Raw genomic sequence first — 8,122 nt, forward strand, 5'->3', positions numbered from 1 at the left:
ACTGGCAAAGTGCTTGTGGCTGGGCTGACCATTTCACTAGAGGCCTCTTAACATAACGCCAAGCAAGTGGAATGGGCGGGCACGCTTCTCCTCAAAGTCCGAGGCTGTATTTAGGTGTCGAGAAGACTACGCTCTGGTACCTGCAGATCCCAGGATCAGGCATTGCTCTTGCCTGGATTCCCTTTCTGGACACAGGGGTTTTAGGAATGCTCTCTGATGGGGAAGCAGGACTCAGGGGCTTTAAGATGTGTACAGTTAAGAGTTCCCACTAGGAAGCTGGGCAGTGGCGGTGCACTCCTTTAATCCCAGCACTCAGGAGGCAGAGGCAGGTGGACATCTGAGTTCTGGGTTCTAGGCCATGTCTACAGAGCGAGTTAAAATACTAACTCAAAAGCCTGATGACCTGACACCCATGCCTAGTTTCCACATGGAGCAGGAAAGAGAAAGACTCTCCAAAGTTGTCCTAACCCCCACAAGCGTGCTGCACTCTAAATAAATAAATAAATAAATAAATAAATAAATAAATAGGTGCTTACTTAAAACCATTAGATTTAGGTGCAATGACACATGCCCGTGATCCCTGCAGGAGGAATGTTATGGTGGGGGAGGGGGGGGGCGGGGAAACTGAGCCAGAAAGAGCCAAAGTTCAAAGTTCTTGGGTGGCCCAGTGAAAGCCTGTGTCAAAAGTATAAACAAAACTTCACTAAAGCCAAAAGTCCAGCACAAAGAAGGTGTGTGAAGGAGAATGACAATGACTTTGAGGCCAGTACAGTCTAAACAGTAGAGAGCAGGCCAGCCGAGGCTACAAAATGAGACCCCGTCAAAAAAAATGACAGAAAAGAAGACAAACCGTCAGATGAAATTATCAGAGCACAGCTGGAATAGGAATAGAGAAATTAAAAAGGCATCTGTACGCTCAACATGGTTTGTCTTGATGTGCCTTTGGTTTATGATTGGGTTCAGACTAGAGGATCACACACACACACACACACACACACACACACACACACACACACCATCTACTACTAGGCCTAGGCTCCAATGGATGCCCTTCACCATCCATGGGTTGATGTCTACCACCAGCTCTATGTGAGCTTTGATGACTGTGGAGACTGAAAAGATCTCAAACTCAGTCCGAAGCTGATGAGCATCACTGTGAGGTGGTGTCAGCAGGGCAGAGGGGACCAGAATCTGTTCCAAAGGTAAGAAGACAGTTTACTGTAAGTCAGAACCTTACACAGCTAACTGCACAACATCCTGTCCAGAGCATCAGAGTATATGCAGTCTCCTGGTGATGTCGTCTGTCAGAAACTGAAATAAAATCAGGCAGCAAGGCTGTCTGTTTTAAGGCTAAGACCCAAGTCAAGATTTTACGATCAGTTGCAACAGAACAGTGCTAGTTCTAGGAGTTTGGCAGCCGCTGAGACACCTTGAAACAATCTTATTATTTCCCCCCCTTTTTTTTTTCAAAGACTTGGGCGCCATTAAGACTGGGTGATTTCCTTCAGGCCACACTTCAAGATCATCAGAGCTGGGAAGGAGAAGCCTGCTGCCCTGCTGAACAGGACTTGATCTCTCTACAAGGCTGTTGACTCTAGCTAGTAAAACCAGCTTCTGCTTTCATGTTCAGTTTAATAACTCCAGAGACCAGGCTAAGCACAGCGACTCGTGGTGGCTAAATGGTTAAGGGAGAGGAGACCGCAAAAACAGGGTAATGGCGTGGTCTCTGCCCTCAGTGACTCACGATCAAATGGGAAGGACTTTTCACACACCCAAGTAACATGTTTTGGTGTAAAAGTTTATCTTGAGAAATAACAAGATTTTTTTTTTTAATTTCTGACTCATCTAACTTGCGGGAACCTCTCCCTGTTCTGCTACCCCCCTGGTATCTAATATGCATAATTACTGGGCTGTCTGCTATAGGAATCACTGGGGGGAAATTAAAAATTTAAAAAGGCCTCCCTCTGGAGGATGCTTCTCAATGACTAAAAGTGGGAAAATGAAAAGAAATCTTTCGGGTAGTATTGCTTTGTACATAGTCCAGTCCAGGAACTGTACGCTGGCATACGAACTTGTCATTATCAAACCAATCAAGAAAGACCATTATTTAAGTCAATGCACATCAGTGTTAATTCACCAGTGTTTCACATGATACCACAGTAACCAAAGGACAGACATATAGAAAATCTACAGTGGGCATATGCAATGAAAAGAAACGAAAAGGTTTAATGCTGAGGATGAGCACTGCCTTTGAGGACAGGGACCCCTGTTTAATTGCCCACCGGAAAAGTGGGAGTTTTCAAAAATGTTGTATAAGGGTTGGAGAGATGACGTAGTGGTTAAGAGTACGGCTCTCTCAGAGGACCTGGGCTCCGACCCTAGCACTCACATGGCGGCTCTAAAGGAACAGAGCTGATCGATTGAATACATCTATTAGGATGACTTACAGGACACAGCCGAGGTAGTCCAATAAGAGCTTTCTCACACTAAAGAGTACAAGAGCCCAGAAGTTGCTCGGTGGGGTCCAACATGAGCCTGGATGTCTTAGCAGTCTCAATCTGGTCCTGAAGGCCTGGTAGATACCTGGAGAGAAGCTGGCCTCAATCTACAGTGGAAGCTAGAAGAAGTAACAGCTGTGAAATGATACTGTAGCCACAGACTAAAAGGACTTGCAGGGAAAGTGAGGTCAACTAGGCAAGGTTTCTTCTTCAGTGTCCTTTCAACGGGGCCGCCACCAGAGGGTGCTGTCCACACTGACAGCTGGTTTTCCTGCTTCAACTAATCCGCTCAAGACAATCTCCCTCATCTCCTGGGTGAAGGAGTTATGCTAGGCGCCTGCCTACAAGCCTAGCAGAGTAGTACTAACAGTGTCAGGGATTGGTTCTCTCCCCTAGCATGGGTACCAAGTAGGGCCAGTCTTTGGTTGCCCATTCCTTCCATCTTCGTCCCTGCACATCTTGTAGGAAGGACATATTGGGGTCGAAGCTCTTGTGGGTGGGCTGGTGTCCTTATCCCCCAACTGGAAGCCATGCCTGGCTAGAAGAGGTGGCCACTTCAGGCTCCCTATCCACTGCTGCTAGGAGTGACCGCCATAGTTTTCCTAGGCCTCCCCATCCCAGGTCTCTGGAAAATTCTAGAGATGCCCCCACCTCCGATTTTCGCTCTCTCACTGAGCCCTCTCTCCCTAACCCTCCCTACTCTTAATCTCCACTCCTGCTCCCCTCCCCATCCCCTTTCCCACCCGGTTCCCTCCCTCCATCCACCTCCACTGCCTCTTTTATTTCCCCTTCTGAGTGAGATTCAAGCATCCTCCTTGGGCCCTCCTTGTTACTTAGCTTCTTTGAGACTGTGGCAGCTGAAGGAAACAGATGCGGAGACTCACAGCCAAACATAAGACAGATCTTGGGAGTCCTGTGGAAGAGTTGGGGAAAGACTGGAAGAGCGAGAGTGGTCAAGAACTCTACAAGAAGACCTACAGAGTAAACTAACCTGGACCCTTGGGGACTCAGAGACTCAACCACCAACCAAACAGCATGGATGGACTGGTCTTAGGTCCCCTGCACATATGTAGCAGATCAGATCTACAGCTCGGTCTTCATGTGGATCTCCCAACAACTAAAGCAAGGGCCCTCTCTGACTCCGATGCCTCCCTTTGGATCCCCTTTCCGTACCTAACAGAGCTGCTTTGTGTGGCTTCAGTGGGGGTGGATGCGTAATAGGCCTGCAGCAACTTAATGTGCCAGGGCTGGCTGGACCCATGGGGGACCTCCTCCTTCTCTGAGAAGGGGAGGGGAGAATGGGGGGAAAGGTATGGGGGGTGGGAAGAGGGGATAAATAAATAAATAAATAAATAAATAAATAAATAAATAAATGCACAGAAGAGAAAAAGGAAGGAAGGAAGGAAGGAAAGAAAGAAAGAAAGAAAGAAAGAAAGAAAGAAAGAAAGAAAGAAAGTCTCCTACCCCTAAAAGGGCATCAGTGGCTTGAGTTTTAGTTAATTTTTGTTCCAAGGGCTCCACCACCCTCTTCTGGCCTTTCTGGGCACTTCATACATGTAGTCAACATACCTACTTGTGGGCAAAACAGTCATATACATAGAACAAAAATAAATTAAAATCTTTTCTTAAAAAACATTGTTATTTCTTCTTCCTCGGGAAAACACCAAATGGCGGATGACACCGGTGCAGCGGGAGGGCCCGGAGGACCTGGGGGCCCAGGATTAGGAGGGCGAGGTGGCTTCCGTGGAGGATTTGGCAGCGGTCTTAGGGGCCGCGGTCCTAGCCGAGGCTGTGGCCGTGGTCGAGGCCGCGGGGCTCGTGGAGGGAAAGCCGAAGACAAGGAGTGGATCCCCGTCACCAAGATGGGCCGCCTGGTTAATGATATGAAGATCAAGTCCTTGGAGAAGATTTATTTGTTCTCCCTGCCCATTAAGGAGTCCGAGATAATTGACTTTCTCCTGGGCGCATCCCTAAAGGATGAGGTTCTCAAGATCATGCCAGTGCAGAAGCAGACACGGGCTGGCCAGCGGACCAGGTTCAAGGCTTTTGTCGCTATTGGGGACTACAATGGTCACGTTGGTCTTGGTGTTAAGTGCTCCAAGGAGGTAGCCACTGCTATTCGACGGGCCATCATCTTGGCCAACCTTTCCATCGTCCCTGTGCGGAGAGGCTACTGGGGGAACAAGATTGGCAAGCCACACACTGTTCCGTGCAAGGTGACAGGCCGCTGTGGCTCTGTTTTGGTGTGTCTCATCCCTGCCCCCTGAGGCACTGGCATTGTCTCAGCTCCTGTGCCCAAGAAGCTACTGATGATGGCCGGTATTGATGACTGCTACACATCAGCCAGGGGCTGTACTGCCACCCTGGGCAACTTTGCCAAGGCCACTTTTGATGCCATTTCCAAGACCTACAGCTACCTAACACCCGACCTCTGGAAAGAAACTGTGTTCACCAAGTCTCCTTATCAGGAATTCACTGATCATCTTGTGAAAACCCACACCAGAGTGTCTGTTCAGAGGACCCAGGCTCCAGCTGTGGCTACCACATAAGGGTTTTTACAAGAAAAATAAAGTGGATTAATTCTGTCAAAAAAAAAAAAAACAACATTGTTATGAGTGAGTGGAAGGAAGAAACAGTGGGATGAGGGAAAAAGAGACAGGAGGAACAAAGGAAAAGGCAGGACAAAATGATGGTTAGTTGAAACCTGAAGAGGCCACATTAAAGCAAGTGGCTGAGTGGAGCCTTCACTCCAGGCACAGCGCTAGCAAAGAGGAAACAGTCCAGGAAGAGGCTGGGCTCCAGCTTATTTAAGGCCACATAGGTGGAGGATTCCTGCTGATGACGTCAGCGTTAGTGACTACAGATTGCTGTGTTCGTAGTATACATAGTCTGAAGGCATAGTATGAATGCCTTCTGAACACTCTTATAGTTTGTTGACTATGATTACTTTGGCTTACTAAATCTTTTTCCCAGATTATAATTGATGCAGAAATAGGCAGTGTGCTATTCTAGAAATACAATAAGTAAGTTATAATTGTTTGAAATATTTAATGAATTCTACTTTATCACTATGTGTGTATGTAAAGAAAAGAAAGAGTCAGGGGAGAGAGTTGCAGTCCAAGTGCTACAGCTGTGTGTGTAGCAGTCAAGAGGCCTCTCAGGAGTTGCTTCCCTTCTACCTTTATGTGGATTCTAAGGGTTGAATGGGGTCATCACTGCTCAGTAAACTCTTTCACTGAGCCAACAATCACTGAGTTAAAAATGTGACCTTTGTATTTCATTAGCTGGGCAGCCTTAAGTTCCTTGAGGAAAAAAAAATATATTTGTCTCATTCATTAATTTCTCTCAGTACCTACACACAGAATGCAACTAATACATACTGGGTGGATTTGAATTACATACTTTACACCCAATTGTTTAGCAGCTGTAAAATGAAGTCACTCTCATGGAGTCCACGTGATACAAATGTAAAACAAGAAGACGTGCACAAAAACATATAGCCAGGAGCTAGGCACACAATGGTTAATGACCAGATATAATAAGGCTATCATGGTGACCCACACGGAGTCTCAGCACTTGGGAGGCAGACACAAAGGATCACTGCATTTGAGGCCAGTCTGGGTTACATAGTTTGAGGCGAGTCAAGACTACATAATGAGACCATGTCTCAAAAAGAAAAACAAAATAAGAAAAGAGTAGAAGGAGGTAAAAAAGGAAGGAAGGGAAGGAAGGAGGGAGAGAGGCTGGGAGACCTATTTTGGTTTTGGGGATGTAAATCTGTCAACTTAAGTCATAAAATGTGAGTAGTTGGTCTCATAAGCTGAAGGATAAAAATAAGAGGTCAATCACAGACAACATTTGTGAGCCCAATGCAGAAGCAGGAACATTTCATACAGGTAGAGAGCTTGAAATGGTTGTAAAGACTGGCATGATATCCAATGGGCAGAGACCAGGAATCGCAATGTGCAATGCACTGTTGGGTGGTCCTATACCAAATGCCTGACATGTGCCATGCTGCTTTCACTGAGAAGCACAGCAGTCTCGAAGGTGCTGTCTACAGTGCCTTGTCCTTTAAGTGTCCTTTAAGATATATTAAGATATAACACCCACGAGTAAGGCTATTTGAAGGTATTTGCACATGAAATTTTGCTTACCTCCATTTTTTGGTCACAAATATGCACAAAAATAAATATCAGGTCCTACCACATTATAGAATACATTCAATTAAAATACTCTATCAGGAGCTGGTGAGGCACTTCAGGAGTATTTGCAATGCGCCAATCAACATAATGAAAGATAAACACAATAAAATCTAGGATCCAAGATGGCCACGCAGACCATGAACTGTGTCTGATCAGCAGAACTAAGCCTAAGGACTGGGCTGGGAGCTACAGAACCACAAGAGCTGGAGTGTGGAGCACAGGTGGGTCTGGCGTGGGGACATCCAACTGGTCTACTGAGGAGTCCCTGGTTCCCTGGGGGTGGTAGGTACCCAGTCTCCAGAGTCTGGATGCATATACCCACCGGCAAGCTGCATCTGCGCTCTATATCTCAGACTCTGTCTCAGACTTAACTGTGAGCTGGGAAGCACCCGCATCTGGATCTGCTGGCCCAGGGGAGAACCCAGAAGAACAGGTGGATTTGGTCTCGGATCACCCTGCCAGTCCACAGAGGGCCTCCCCAGGTGGCCTCAGGCAGGTTCTCCAAAGCCCAGCCGAACACAGGTTAGCATGTCAAATCTATACAATGGAAAAAAAAATCTTCCAAAAAATGGTGCTGGTCTAACTAGATGCCTATATGTAGAAAAATGCAAGTAGATCCATACTTATCACCATGCATAAAACTAAAATCCAAGTGGATTAAAGACCTCAACATAAAACCAGACACACTAAATCTGTTAGAAGAAAAAGCGGGGAAGAGCCTTGAACTCGTTGGCACGGGAGACAACTTCCTGAACAGAACACCAACAGCCCAGGCTCTAAGATCAACAACTATAAATGGGACCTCATGAAACTGAAAAGCTTCTGAAAAGCAAAGGACACTGTCAACAGAACAAAACGACAGCCTACGCACTGGTAAAACTCTTCACCAACCCTACATCCGACCAAGGGCTAATATCCAAAATATATAAAGAACTCAAGCAATTAAACACCACCAAACCAAATAACCCAATTAAGAAACGAGGTTCAGAGCTAAACAGAGAATTCTCAGAAGAGGAATATTGAAAGGCTGAGAAACACTTAAAGAAATGCTCAACACCCTTAGTCATCATGGAAATGCAAATCAAAATGACTCTGAGATTCCAACTTACACCCGTCAGAATGGCTAAGATCAAAACTCAAGTGACAGCACATGTTGATGAGGATGTGGAGAAAGGGGAACACTCCTCTATTGCTAGTGGGAGTACAAGCTTGTACAACAACTTTGGAAATCAATCTGGAACTTTCTCAGAAAACTGGGAATAGTGCTACCTCAAGACCCAGCTATACCACTCCTGGGCATATATACCAGAAAGATGCTCCACCATACAACAAGGACATTTGTTCAACTATGTTCATAGCAGCCTTATTTATAATAGCCAGAATCTGGAAACAACCTAGATGTCCCTCAACCGAAGAATGGAT

At 46.1% G+C, this 8,122-nt stretch overlaps 1 pseudogene across 1 annotated transcript; it reads left to right on the forward strand.

Moving 5' to 3' along the window:
- The first annotated feature begins 4,146 nt into the window (after nt 1-4,146).
- LOC311579794 (small ribosomal subunit protein uS5-like) lies at nt 4,147-5,069 on the forward strand (annotated as a pseudogene). The gene has a single exon. The product of its transcript is annotated as a small ribosomal subunit protein uS5-like (transcript).
- The last annotated feature ends 3,053 nt before the right edge of the window (nt 5,070-8,122 follow it).

Source organism: Acomys minous (genome assembly GCF_964271855.1).
Source record: "Acomys minous genome assembly, chromosome: 12".
Taxonomy (NCBI): Eukaryota; Metazoa; Chordata; class Mammalia; order Rodentia; family Muridae; genus Acomys; species Acomys minous.